Raw genomic sequence first — 15,737 nt, 5'->3', positions numbered from 1 at the left:
AAGACATCCAAGCTTTAAGGTCATGTAAACACCTTAACAGTGGTTCAACAGAGTAGGAATCAGCCTTTTTGAGGGGGACATAAATCTGGCTGTCATCAGCATAACAGTGAAAGGAAATGCCATGTTTCCTGAGAATGGAGCCAAGTGGGAGTAGATAGAGAGAAAATAAAAGAGGGCCAAGCACGGAGCCCTGTGGGACCCCACATGAGAGAGGAGCAGTGGAGAAATGCATATTCACTCAAACTAATACATGTCAAAATGGCGTGCCATAACCTGTTGTAACCACTATAACATTACAGCTTTAATTCTTAAATAGTGGTAGATCAATATATTCTACACAGGTAAAATAAACTGGCAGAAGGTGAGGATGAAGTAGCCTATAAAACCTTTCTTCTAATACATAGGACCTGTTCATCATCTCATAGGGTTCCTCCTTTGTTTGATTCTGTCTTCCATTACACATTAAATACTAAGTGTATGTTTGCAGCCGCTTTGGATGTTATCATGTCAATATATAGTGTTATTAGCATTATCAGTCACATTGAATACAGGTTGTGCAAGTAGGCTCAGTAGGTTGTTATCACTGTGTGAATCCTAATCCTAACAATTAAGGTTGTTCCTTGTCCCCCTGTGAAATTAATTCATCTATATGAGTGTAATCTGAAAATAATTTCAGTAGTTCTATAGTACTATAAAAATAAATGAATAGATAAAAAGATCTTCATGTCGCTCATATTAAATAAACCGAAAACAAATAAATCTCATATCCTATTAAATGAGTTGTAGAATCATCTTATAAATATTTAATTCTCTGTGAAATAACACTGATCATTCTTTAAGAAGATCCTTGTCAAACGGACACTCAATGCTTCTTTTTAAAACCTAATGTGCTTGTTTTTAAAACCTAATGTGTCTAATATGATTTTTATTTTATGCACAAAACTACGACAAAAACCTCCCAACTAGATCCGGTAGTAAAACAACAGGATTGGCTCTAAGGAGAGTAGAGTCATACTTTAACACATGTCTCTGCAGCTTCTCTACTGTTATCCACTCATTACTCCATCCATACAGTGTCTTGCCCACGACCAAAATCCAATAAATTACCAAAGATTACCAAAGGAGTAAGTCTTAATCATGATAATCTAATTAAAATTAAAATAACGATAATGATTAAATGTGGTATATTTAACATAATGATCTCTTTCTTCAAAAAGTCTGCTAGTTAATGACTTGATTTGTGATCATCACATTGATTTATGTTGCCTTACAGAAACTTGGCTGCAGCAAGAGGATTATGAGGGCATAAACGAGACAACTCCTTCTAGTTATATAAATGTTCACATACCCAGAAGTTCTGGGCAAGGAGGAGGAGTAGCAACAATCCTTCATCCTGACTTACTGATTACTCCAAAGGCAGTTAATAATTACAACTCTTTTGAACATTTTACCCTTAGTTTCCCTCATCCAAACTGTAAAAGTAAAACCTCTTCTTTTTGTAAATTTGTATCATCCACCAGGTCCTTATTTTTAGATGAGTTTTCAGAGTTCCTTTCTGATTTGGTATTAAAAACTGACAGGGTCATCATAGTGGGGGATATTAACATCCATGCTGACATTAAAGGTGATAGTTTAAGAGCAGCCTTTAATGCTATCTTAGATGCTATTGGCTTTGTTCAAAATGTGAATAGTCCCACACATTCTCATCCTCATACTTTGGATCTTGAGCTGACAAATGACATAGAATGTGAATAAATAACAGTATTTCCTCACAACCCTGTCCTTTCTGACCACTTTTTAACAACCTTCAGGATTACTTTAAACAAGTTTTCTGTTCTCTGCAGCAGAGTGCAAAAGCTTAGTTTATCCCCCTTCACAGGTTAATGATTTTGTTGATAGGGTTACTGGTTCTTTGCGTACTGCCTTAGACAATGCAGCCCCTTTGAGAATGCAAACCGTTAAAAATAGAAAGCTGGCTCTTTCGTTTGATGCAGAGTTGCGCACTTTGAAGCAAAATCCTAGGAAACTGGAGAGAAAACCACGCTCCACAGGCCCATAGCTCTGTTGAACTGCCCATTCCACCTGCTCTTAGCAGTAATGATTTTATGGGATTCTTTATAAATAAGATCATTAGCACTCCTCTTTCCACGATTGGTTTATCTCTGGAAGGTGAGGCAACATCTGAGATAGCCATAGAATCTAAACCGGGCTTAAACTGCGCTGATCCAGTGGAACTTTCAGAGTTAGCAAAATTATTGTCTTCATCTAAGCCTCCAACTTGTATGTTAGATCCAGTTCCAAGCAGGTTTTTAAGGAGGTATTCCCGTATATCTCCTCCTCCATTCTATATGTAATTAATCTATCCCTGTTACAGGAATATGTACCCAAGGCTTTTAAGGTTACTGTAATTAAACCTTTTCTTAAGAAACTGTCTCTTGACCCAGATGACTCGGTCAATTATAGACCTATATCCAATCTTGCTTTTTTATCTAAAATTCTTGAGAAAGTAGTTGCCAAACAAGTGTGTGATCACTTACACCATAATGAACTTTTTGAAGAGTTTCAGTCTGGCTTTAGAGCTCATCATAGCACTGAAACAGCTCTGGTGAAGGTTGCTAATGATATTCTCATGGCCTCAGATAATGGACATGAATCTGTGCTTGTCCTGTTGGATCTCAGTGGTGCATTTGATACAGTTGATCATAATATTCTTTTGGAAAGAATATTTTGTTGGAATTAAAGGAACAGCACTAGACTAGTTTGAATCTTATCTATCTAATCGATTTCAGTTTGTTCACGTTAATGACAAATCTTTCTCATGCTCAAAGGTTACCTGTAGAGTACCACAGGGATCAGTGATGGGACCAGTTATTTTTACTATATATATGCTCCCAATCGGTAGAGTTATTAGACAGCATGGGATTATTTCCCACTGTTATGCTGATGATACTTAGCTATATCTGTCTATAAATCCAGATTAAGCTAACCCATTACATAGATTGCAGGCATTTTTGAAAACATAACAATCTGGATGACTCTTAACTTTCTGCTTCTGAATTCAGACAAAACAGACATTATAATCTTTGGATCACAGTCTTTGAAAAAGAAGTCACTCACTTCATTTGGATGGGATTAAACTGATTTCAGAAAATAAAGTAAAAAATATTGGTGTTATTTTTGATCAGGACCTGTCATTTAAATCCCACATCAAAAAGGTTTCTAGAATTTCCTTCTTTCACCTGCGGAATATTGCAAAATTCTTTATAATCAGGAAGTCCACAAACTGTAGTTAAAAGCCTTCAGCTGATCCAAAATGCTGCAGCAAGAGTTCTGATGAAAAATTAAAAAGATAGATCATATCTCTCCTATCCTAGCTTCTCTTCATTGGCTTCCTGTTAAATCAAAAATAGAATTTAAAATACTCCTTCTCACAAATAGAGCCTTAAATGGCCAAGCTCTATCTTATATCAGAGATCAGATTGTTCCTTATGTCAATGAGGCTGGTTGTGCTGGAGGTTTCTTCCTGTTAAAAGTGAGTTTTTTCTCTCCACTGTCGCTACAACCATACTTAGTGTGAGGTATTGCATTCGAGTCAATGAGTCGATGCAATCAACTGGTTTTCCTTAGATAGAAAACTTTGAATCAATTTCACTGTATGATCTGGTGAATTTTAAAGCGCTGTGTTGTGAATTGGCGCTATATAGATAAAATAAGAAAAATCGAGCCCAAACAAGTTAGCTCTGAGAAGAATGTTACTACGGTATCTGAAACAGAAGTTGGGGAAACTCTCGTTTTGAAATGGAAGACTCAGTTTCCCTTATTTCATTGTTAGAAAATGTTTTAAAGAAAATCTGCTTATTGAAAAGCGGACCCCTGGTGTTAGAATGGTCAAGTCAAAGTCCAGAACTAAATCCAATCAGGAATCTGTAGAAAGAACTCTCCATTTAATCTCACTGAGCTAGAGCTGTTTTGCAAGGAATAAATAAGCTGCTATTTCAGTCTCTTGATGTGCAAAACTAATTTCTTTCGACTTCATGATTATGTAACACTTGTTGTTGATACTTCTCAAAAATATATAATTTTATATATTCATGTCTGAAGCGTGAAATGTGGCAGAAGGTCAAAAAGTTCAAAGGGGCAGAATACTTTCACAAGGCACTGTAAATAAACATGTGTTACCTGGCCATTACCACCACAGGATATTTTTCCAGAATTTCTGAGTACATGGCTGTGATAGAATGTTCAAAAACAAGTCAATACAGTGATAGTGATGTTGGTCATTTAGAAAAGTAAATCAAAGAATGATTCAATTTTGGCATCTAATACAGGAAGCCCTAAGTAGACGCAACATAGATCTACTGTAGCTAGGAGGAGACAGCCTATGTTTATAATTTTAAAGTACACTAGGCCTTGTCCAGGCACAGATCAGTTAGATGGCTTTGACAACATGAAATACATCAAGAGAACTTCAAAAAATATCTTTATCATTTTTATATTGCTCCCTTGACAAGAAAAAACATTCAGCAACTCTAAAACTATCAACAGAAGCATCATACTTGGTTATCTATGCCTCAGGGAAGACTTAAGCTATTAAATGAGAGGTGGAGAGGGACAGATACAGACAGCAAGTACTGAGAGGAGGTTATAAAGTGAACCCAGACAGTGCTTCAGGTGATGTTTGCAAAGGAAAACGGTAAGCGAAGGCCCAAATATCCATCTTTTAGATACAAGTCTTGGTGGATAAATTCTTTTTTTATCCATTACATTTTTTTTAACCTGCTTATTCTTCCAGGGTTATGGGATGCATTTCAGCAGCAATCATCACCTAAGAGGCGGGATAAAATCAGATATAAAAGACATAATTTTCTGATTTTGTAATTCATGTTTTACTAATTTCCATTTAAATAGTAGAATCTGAATATAACTTCATAATTTTGTTTGAGTACCTAATTTTCAAAACAATCTATCATGTTAGGTTTAACATTTACTTATTATGAAAGAATTTGCACAGGATACCCTTGTTGAGGTTAGATTGAAAGGCTCTGAGGATAGGTTAAACTATAGGTGATAGGTTTTCAGAGGATTTAACTAAAACAAAGTGGTAAAATGTTTTTGTACATTTTTATAATTATAATTTTTATAGCACAGTAGATGTTACTGTCTAACAATATTTGATCTGTAATTATGTGAAAAAATTTCACTCAATATACATTATTTTCTATATTCTGGTGGTTTTTATAGAATTGAAGAAAAGAAGACTGAGCCCTACTTGCTCTTAATATACTGAAAACTAAGAATTTCACAACTGTATCTATTAATTATTCTATGCAGTCGAAGTAAAATTAACACTGGGAATTAATGAGTTATTACTGGATTACTGGCACTAATACAGGAACCAGTGCAATCGAATCCTGTGAAAACTACACTGTGTTTGAATATTTGGTAAAAGGCTAAAACTCATTATCTTATTAGAGTTTTTAGAACTTACCAAAAAGCTAAACAATTCAGACCTTCTAGGAGGCTGTAGATTCTATAAAAAACGTATCATCATACACTTCTCTGGTTGTTCCATTTATGAAATATCTTTTTAATATCTTCAGCTCCGCTGCTGTCAACAGAGTGAATAGTTGGACTGGTGCAAAAATACAAACTGGGTATAAACCTGGAATGTGCATGTGCGTTAGCACTAAGATTGTGTTGAAAACACAATTTTATATATTTTTATATATATCGTTACAGTGTTGGGGAGTAACGGATTACATGTAAAGACGTTACGTAATTTATTTACAAAAACAGAGTAACTGTAATTCGTTACAGTTACAATGAGAAAATATGTAATTCAGTTACAGTTACTTCCGAAAATATTAAGAATTACAAATTTAGTTACATTTTTTTAAAAATATAAAGAAAAACCTTTGCGAAATATGTACAGTGAACCCTCGCTATAATGCGGTTCACTTTTCACGGTCTCGCTGCTTCACGGATTTGCATCATGCATTGTTAAACTTTATTGTCGAACATAATCAATGGTGGCATGTCGGTTTATAAGGATCTTTTGGCCCAGAAGAAAAAAGAGTGACAACAACTACCGATACCTATGTTCTTCTCTCCAAAAAACACACCTGCACCGCAGGCTTTAGAAGAATAAAACGCCACAGAGCAGAGTCAGGATGCAGCGGCTCCGTCTTAACAGCAGTGAAATACTGTACTGTACTTCACACGTCAGTCACTATTTGTCCTACTGTACTTTGTAGTTTTTTTAATAATCATTTTTAATTTTCTCTCGTTCCAATCCTTCACGGCGGGGCGGTGCTGATCCCCGCAATATTAACTCTTCAGTTCGTATTGATGATTAAAATTATTACTTATTTATTGATAGCTATATTATTTTACAGTACAGTACAGTAGTTATTTGTAAAAAACAAAAAAAAAAAAAAAAAAAACAGACAATAACGTCTATACCGTAGGCTACTTTTATTTGTTTAACAAATGCTTGGGCCTGTAAAAAGTTTTTGTTCCTTGATTTCAATGTTGTATGGAGTATTTCATGGTATAATAACTTTAAAAAAATAAAGGTTTCTACTTCACGGATTTCACCTCGGGTTCTTTTAGGAACGTAACCCCCGCGATCAATGAGGGTTTACTGTAATGATATTTTATTGCTTCACGCCCTGTATCGCCGTTTCCCGCTACGGCTCCTTGTCTCTATCATATTTGCCACTCTGATGATCCATCCTGTGCTGGTGGAGCCTCCTTGAGGAAAAGCAAGCGAGCGGACGGTTCTATTTCAGCTCAAGCAGCGCATCAAAAATGACAGCCTTCCAGCACTGTAAATTTAAGGAGCATTTCATTTACATCTGTATCAACCTGAACCTACTTGTGTTAATCTGCAAACTGCGTAAATAGTAGAGCCTGGGGCAGGAATAGAAAAGAGTATGGCCCGATGAGAGGAGTCTGAGAAAATCTTACACCCTGGTGCTGGCATCTCTTCTTGTGGACATCCTGTGATTGCCTGTCAGCAGTTCCCTCTCAGCTTAGTGCTTTTTTAAGGTTCACATTCAGTTCTCAAAAATTAAATGTTGAACATAAGTCAATACTCATTAAAACCTTAAAGTAATCAAAAAGTAATCAAAAGTAATTAGTTACATTACTTTTAAAAAGGTAATCGAAAAAGTTACACTACAATTACATTTTAAACAAGGTAACTTGTAACTGTAACGGATTACATTTTTAAAGTAACTTACCCACGAAAGTGCGCATTCAGCTCGGCAAAGAACTCATGCTCTTCCTCAACACTGAAGTCCTCAGACATTTTTCTTTCGTTGTTTCTTTCTTTGCACAGGTTAACAGCACATTTCTTCTTCTACGCTTGCATTATCGGTAGAGCAGACGCTGAATGCGCACTTTCGTCTGGTTTGGTCTGCGCGGTTTCCATAGACTCGTGAACGCGCTTTTAGGAAATCCTATACACTACTGTTTATGCTCTAAAAACATTCTAAATGACTTCGTTTCGAGTAAATTATGGACGCTACCCACTCAGGACACGTGGAATACATTGGACGAGCAGTATGGAGGAATATTGACACGTTTTTGTGGACTTTTATGGACCTTTCTGCCTCGGGCGCCATAGACCTCCATTATTTGAATGTCAGCAGACAGCAAGAAGCCTCCCAGATCTCCAGATGCATTTGAGATATCAAAAAAGTACTCCAGAGTGTTGTTCAGCATGGGGGTGAGTAGAAAATGAAAGCTAATCATGTTTAGGGTGTACTATTCCTGTTTTTCAGGTGATTAAAAGCTCATTTAATAACTGCCTTTGCATGCCTATGAAGGTTCAGGTCTGAGGTCTTCATGATGCCAACATTTGGGCCATAATCCATGGTTTCTAGCTGTAGTAGCTGAAGCTGTGTGCTAACTGTTGATCTCTCCTCCTTTGGATTCTTCCCTCAGTTTTGTATTAATTCAGTTGGACAAAAATGATGGCACATTCACGCAATGATCTGTTCTATGCATTCCTAACACTTTGAGTCACTTGCTGACATTAGGATGTAAAGCTATGGGTGGTCTGTCTTTTTATGGTACCTGAATTTGTTTGCTATAATCTAAATTAAGGGGAGTGTGTAGATATTGAATTGAAGCTGGCCAAAATGAAGCCTTGAGGAACCCTACATGAATTTTTTTCCGATTAAGAGTTCCCTCATACTGCTTTTCTGCACTCCCTCTTTTTATTTCCCAGAGTCAACTTTCACTTTAACTCGAGAAATATACAGTAATCAACGATGTCTTCAATTTACAGTAAGACTGAAAATTGTACACCAGCTCATCTACTCAGTTACATGTTCAGGTGGAAGTAGAAGGATAAGCTTGATTAAGTTTTTGAGCCTGCTGTCCATTATAACACATTTTTTTTTAACATCTGTTTGGGTAATTAAGTCAGTGGGAAAGACGGTTTCAAATTGAACAGAAAAATGGTCAAACAGAGTAATGTCAGTTACAGAAATATAAAGAATATTTGGAAACTTACCGACAAAGTCCACAATATGTCCACAGTTGTGAGTAGGATGTTTAATACATTGAGTCACACTAAACTTTTTAATTATATCACACAGATCTTTCACAGGTCTTTTTTTAGGGTTGAACATTAAAGGGCTCCACATGAATTAAGTAGTCAAGTTCAACAGATATGACAGATAAAAGTTCTTTTAAAATGATTTATAAGGTTCTGTTTTTTACATCTGAGGCCTGTAACCTTTAAAAAAACATGGTTCAAACAGGGGCCTGTACCTGGACAGCCAGATATAAAAAATATTAAAATTCACTGTGTGTTCTAATAAAGAATATTCTTTAAGTAAGTGGACAATGTGGTCTCCATTAAACTGGCTTCTAAATATTCTCATCTTTCTGTCTGATAAAAACATAAAACTGAGAAGAAAAATTCAGTCATGGATTAAAAATAATTTTAGAGGGGTGTGGCAGCTGTGCAGGGATTAATTGTGCAACCTATGTGTAGAGGTTTTGGTCCTCAACATGGCCATCATAGGTTTGAGTCCTGGCCTCATGACCCTTACAGCATGTCTTCCCCCCTCTCACTAATCCTATTTTCTGTCCGTCTACTTTAAAAAAAATACAAACATTAAGGCAACTAGAGTCTAATATAAAAAAAGGATTTTCCTGGTTTATTTTATGTTAAGCGACAGTGCATTATTTTCAGTGACATGTAATGATTGCAGCAACATGAACCGCTCCCCCTACTGCTTCTCTGCCTCCTGAAATAGGAATGCTGTCATGGTACAGAATGGCTTCCACAACATCATCATTACCTTTCTTGTAAAGTAATGAAGGTCTTTGTTTACATTAGAGATGAACCAATGAAAATTTTGGGAGTCAATCACAAAAATCAGTGTCGGCCAATACTGATATTGCTGATCACTGATCACAGCATCAGATCCATAGATTCTTCAATACAGTTGTCTCATCTACAAGGACATTGTATTATTTTGTATAAAAATTATGAGATAAGAAAGTATCATAAGTTGACCACTGGTTTAGTGAAGGAGGAAGATGAGCCAAGCTTTTTTAATTAAAAAGAATGATGGAGAAAATAATTTTTAGAAAGGATGAAGCGACAAATGCTCTGTGGAGATTTAAAAAACTGTATTAAATTAGCCCTAGAAGGTCTGTTTCATCGTCCTTCCTCAAACGCAGACACCAACCAACTACTGCTCTCTCCCCTGCTCTGTCCCCCCATACTCAAATGAATTCTTGCACATGTTGTTATTTAAAGAATGAGAGGTGGTTCTCTGAAGTTTCATCCAGGTTTTATAATTTAGATGTGGCGTTCTCTCTGTTAGGCATCTTCTTAGCTCTGGGTTTAATTACTAACAACTTTGACATACAGTATTACAAGCCGATATCCAGTCTGCTGAAACTTAATTACTATGTCATGAAAATGGAATTATAGTATAAATTTCTGCAAAAATTATTACAACCATCTTCATGAAAAAGCGCAAGACCAACACTTACCGGTATTAAACAATACAATATTAGGTTTATTAAAAAAATTACTACAAATAATGTTTTTATTTAGGAGCATGTAATAGTTTATTCTGCTTTCTTTATTTACCTCTAACTTTTGAAAAAACAGCAAAAGGAAGCATATCTTCCTCTTCCTTCTCTCTCCTTGAACACCCAGTCAGCCTCGACAGAAGGCCAAGATACTGACCTAGTTCTGCTGGAGGTTTCTTCCTGATAAATGGGAGCTTTTCGTTTCCACTGCTGCTGCATGTATGCTTGGTGTAAGAGAATGCTGAATAGTTAACGACAAAAAGCAAGCGAAAGCTTATCCAGGAGGAGCATGTCTTGCAAGTCAAGGACTGCAACTGGTTTAACCTGAAAGAAAATTTTTATCAGTCGCACTGGACTCTCTCTGTAAAGTGCCTTGAGAGGACATATTTTGAATTGATGCTGTATAAATCAATTGCACTGAATTTGATTAATCCCGAGAGAATGTAAGTTGTACTGTTCCCAGTACCAGTAGAGAGACATTTACTATGAGCCTGATGGAAAACTACCTTGTAACTACCAAAAATTTATGTGATGCCTTGCTGCTGTTTTGTACTTAAGTGGGACATCTCATAGATGATTGTAGTGCAAGTTGGTTAGCAAGCTTTGCAATATGTCTGCATATGTATGTATGTTATCAATCCATCAGTTTAGCATCCAGTTAGTCTTCTAAGTATTTCTCTACCTTACAAGAATATACCTAACCCTGATCTGTGATGTGGCCAACTATGACACATTAATGCCACCATTGTTTTCATTTCATTAGTTATCTCCAATCTCAGAAAAATCATAATTAGGGCTGCATGGTGTTGCAGTGGGTAGCACTGTTGCCTTTCAGCAAGAAGGTTCAGGATTTTAGTCCTGGCCTGGAGTCTTTCTGGATGGAGTCGCAAGTTTTCCCTGTGCATGCGTGGGTTCTCTTCGGGTACTCATGCTTCCTCCCAGACCCCAAAAACATGACTGTTAAGTTGGCTTCTCTAAATTGTCCATAGGTATGAGTGAGTGTGTGCATGGTTGTGTGTCTTGTTGTGTCTGTGTGGTGTCCTGCGATAGACTGACAACCTGTCCAGGGTGCACCCCGCCTCTCGCCCATAGACTGCCGGAGATTAGCAATGGCCCCACCGCAATCCTGAAAAGCACTAAAATGGATGGATGGAGGAAATCATAATTAATTGACAGTAACAGAAATAATATTTGTTTCTTTGAGCTTGTACAAAAAGAAAAATATTTGTTTTATTATTACACCATAGTTATCTAAATACATCGCTCTTTAAACTGTCATGAAGATATTCTGAAAGTATTTGAAAATGGTCTTCCTGTATGCCCCTACCTGTTGTAGAATAATTGTAGAAGACATAGACCTCATAGGAGCATTCTGGGTTTGCAGTTTTTTCCTTTTTGTTTTTCAGCAGTCAATAGCAGACAAAAAGGAAACAAAATAAAAACACATCTAATCAGTGGATAAAAGCACAAAGCTTGTAATCACTGGAAAAAGAAAGAACAGTCTTGGGTATTAATAATGAATGAAAAACAAGGCATGTGTAATATAAAACTGCGTTATATCTTTTAAAGATTTGGACAACAGTTAAAGCAAAAATGGTAGAGTAATCCTCCCATCTGCCTCATGAAATGTTACCATTTATTTTTCTGCCAGAGAAATTCTTCTTACTGAGGGAATGTAATGCAGACATCGACTCAACCAAGTTAAAATCTTTCCTAAGCTATATATAGCAATTGAATCTTCTTGTGTAGTGTTGTGTCTTTTCTACCTGGCTTGATAAGAACAAAAAGTTAGCATAGAGTGTTGAATAGTTATTCCAGGGCCAAGAAAAGAGTACAATATTTTGTGACTTGAGTATTTTATGATGATAACTGAAATTCATTTGCGAACACTTAAAGATAATACTAACATCTCCAATATTTGAATCATGGCTGTATTGTAAGAGAAGAGAAAATCTATCCTCCTCGCTGGTATTCTTAAATTAATCTACTGTGACACAAAGGTCACAAAGCATTACGTTATTGCCTCAAGTTGTGGTTCCTAACACAGACACATTTCAAACTATACACACCTGTGCAAGAAAGCTGTTTTTAAAATCCACTCTTTAACTTCACATGTTTTACTATTACTGACTTATTTTCACAGATTAGCGTCTTTCTTTTCTTTCATTTGTCTGGCTTGTAGGTTTCACTTAACTTAACTTAAAGGAGATTACAGTGAGTTAGGCTATGCCTGTACCATGAGAGGATCCTTTTGCTTCATGTTAAAATTTTAGATAATTAGGGATACTTTTTTAGAAACAAAATACTAAGCAGATGGCACCAAGGTAATCTAAAAATATTTTTGATAATAGACTCAGCATTTATTGCATCACAGATGTTTTTTTGGACATATGAAAGCTACGGAAATGCATTTTTAAAATATGTGATGCATCATAAGTAAAGCAGGAACAAGTCAGCAGAGCCCCCTTTCACAAAAAACGGATGGTGTTAATCTCGAGTCAATTCTGGTGTTAATTCCTGCATACCCATAATTTTCCATTTCAGAAAGCTATAGCGGGCAGACATTACCCTCAGTAAAATTATGACAGCAAATGACTCGCCCATTTCGCAAAGCGTGTTTACTGTTTACTTCTTCTTTGCATTTTCTAAAAAGTGCTTTAAATCAGTCTTACATGTCTTTATCCATGCCGGGTCAGATCCTGACATTTGAAAAAGGAGACAGGAAAGCAGAATAAAGTGCATGCAGTTAGCCAAGCCTTGTAACAATAGTTACAAGGCTTGGCTAACTCTCTCCAATTTGTCTCCAACTTCTGCAACTCAACCTGTCAATGACCCGCAAAATGACTGCACTTTGGCAGGAGGTGGTGAGAAAATACACTTCCTGTCACCTCAGGGCGCAGCTTTCGTGTGCCCCGAACTCTCCTATACTTCAGTATTGCAGAGGAGTTGCTGTGCATGTGCTACTTGTAGCAGGAGTCAATGGGCAAAGAGTTTTGCCCCTTCTGGAGGAAATACATTACCAATCCGACGAAAAATGGAATGACACTTTACTAGTCATTAAATATTAAATATTCATCTTGAAAATGAAATTATAAAAAAAAAAAAAAAAAATTGTATTAATCTTTTTAATGTCTTAATCAAGGTCAATGGGTGGGTGGGCGGCGCCCCAACGCCCCCATTGGATGGATCGCCACCACTTCCTCAACCTCTGTGAATATTGTAAAATGTACAGTAGTATTGATTTTAATTTCTAACAAACTGTCCCAAACAAATTAAAATACTTTGCCCACTAGCAATCAATAAACATACCTGTCAACAGGTGAGCTCTTACTGAACATTTCCTGAACATTACAGAAATCACCTGATTTCAGTAAATGCCGTAAAGTGTTTCTCACAAATGCTACACATTTAATTTTTCTGAATCAAATAATCGACTACAGTGCTTTGTTTTGCATATCGATACCTTTTTATTTAGTGAAACAAAATCAAAATTTCTATTATTTACCACACTAAATTTACATATTTGGTGGGAAATGTAAAAATATTATAGAGGTATTGATTTGTAAAATGTATTTCTACATCTTTTATCTATATGTAAATATAATGTTATTCTTAATATTCTAAGGAACAACACCTGAGGAAGGAGCTTCTAATTTTAAAAATAGAGAGATATTATTTGTTTATGCTAAATTCATATAAAAAAAAAAAACAGATATTAACTGTTACTGTTTATCCATTAGGTTAATTACCTGTTTTTGTTTAGTTTTTTTTTTGTCTGCTTATTTATCTATTTTTATTTTTTTCAGGGTAAAAAAGACATGCCAAACCAGCTTCACAACAGCTTGGATGAGAAAGAGAGGTTGAAAGGACAGCCATTATCTACGTTAATTAAAAAAAACGTAGGGAAGAAACAGAATTTGAAGGAATATTGAAAAGAATTAGCAGCTATGAAAGAGGTGACTGTAGGAAAGAAAGCCCTTTGATGATTGACTGAAGAACAGCTTGAGCAGGAAATGGCTTTGGTTTACATGAAGAGAATGTCTTTATCTAAAAGGTGCTGTAAATGGATACCAGATTAAGTTAGGACACTGACAGGTTTAGAGGAGAAGACTTGTGATAAGAGTAGGAAATGGAATGGCCATATTTAATATGTAATATGCCACAAAAAATGTATTTTGTTGGATGTTAAATGGAAGTGACGGGACGTGAGGGCCTTCAAGGCCTTCACTGCTGCCTAAAATCAATCAGAAAAACTATTGATTGATTGATTGACCTAACTGATCTCAGATGAGATTATGAGAAATGTACTTCTAACATCAGCTCAAATAGCAAAAGAATAAGAATATGCCAAAGGAAGAAAAACGTGCATGGGATATATACAGCTTAAACTGTACAGCATATGACAGCTTTGTTTTTTATAGTAGGATCATTATAGTGGGTGATTGCACAGTGTGTTTACATGGGTATTTATATGAATGGATATTTATATATATGCAGGTATTGTACAGGGTGTCAAATATAGAGAAACATGGTAAACAATGGTAAATTGAACATTACACATTGCTCAAGTTATTGCCGTTGTAGTGTCACATTGTAGAGTCTGGTTGCAGTAAGGATGAATGACCTAGGATAGTGCTCCTTTTTACAAACAGGGTGTAAAAGTCTTTCAATAAAGGAGCTGCTAAGCTCCTCTACCGGCTGGTGCAGAGGGTGGAAGGTGTTGTCTATGACGGATCTAAGCTTGGACAGCACCATCCTCAAAGCCACTTTCTTCACTGAGTCCATTCCAGTTGGTTAGTGACAGTTGAGGGCAGGGAGGGGGCTGGTGTGAGGGGGGTCAAAACTTGTAAAAAACCTGTTTAGCTCATTTGCCAACTTGATGTCTCTGTCTGCAGCCTTGCTGGTGTTGTTCCCCTGCTCAAAGCCGGAAATCTTCTCCACACATCCCTGATGTTGTTTTCCTCCATTGGAGCTTGGACTACGCTGCTCTTCTCTGTCTCTGAGTTGAAAGGAGGACTTTAAGCTCAGGAGTAACCCAGGAGTGGTTCTTTTGTGCACCGTGTGTGCACCATGCACTCCACACAGAAGGTCATGAAGCCAGTGATACATTCAGTCAGGCTGACAATGTCATCACCATGAATGCTTTGGAACATGCTCCAGTCTGTAGTTTTGAAAAAATCCCTCTGTCATGGTCTGCTGTGATAACTGACATAACTGACAGGAGCGTTTTGTTTGAGCTGGATGCTTGATGCACGGGACTCTGAACCTGTCCTCCAAGGTGCGTTTTTGTCTAAGCTGGATGCTCAACGCACGGGACTCTGATCTGTTCGCTCCTGAGTGGATCGGAACCCCTGACCAGACTGCGGACTCCTGGATTCCAGTGCTACTCCGGTCTTTCCCATCTGAATCCCTGTCCTGGACCAGAGTCCTGCCTGCTCTGGATGACTTAGGGCCGCCTCTCCTTGGCAGTGCATTGGCTTATCCTGCCTATGATTGAGAGGATGGACTGAACAGTTAAACCAGAGTGTCAGTGATTGGGGGGTTCGCCGGTTCCCTCCTGCAGTCGCTACAGGTCCGCAGATCCTCGGCAGCCCTGCCACTGGTACATGGAGATGTACTGTACCGATCCCATTAAAAAAAATCCACATTGGGTATTTTGAAAATAACCCACA

This window comes from Cyprinodon variegatus, unplaced genomic scaffold, assembly GCF_000732505.1.
Source record: "Cyprinodon variegatus isolate N-32 unplaced genomic scaffold, C_variegatus-1.0 Scaffold477, whole genome shotgun sequence".
In the NCBI taxonomy this organism is placed as follows: Eukaryota; Metazoa; Chordata; class Actinopteri; order Cyprinodontiformes; family Cyprinodontidae; genus Cyprinodon; species Cyprinodon variegatus.
Note: the sequence above shows the minus strand (reverse complement) of the source record.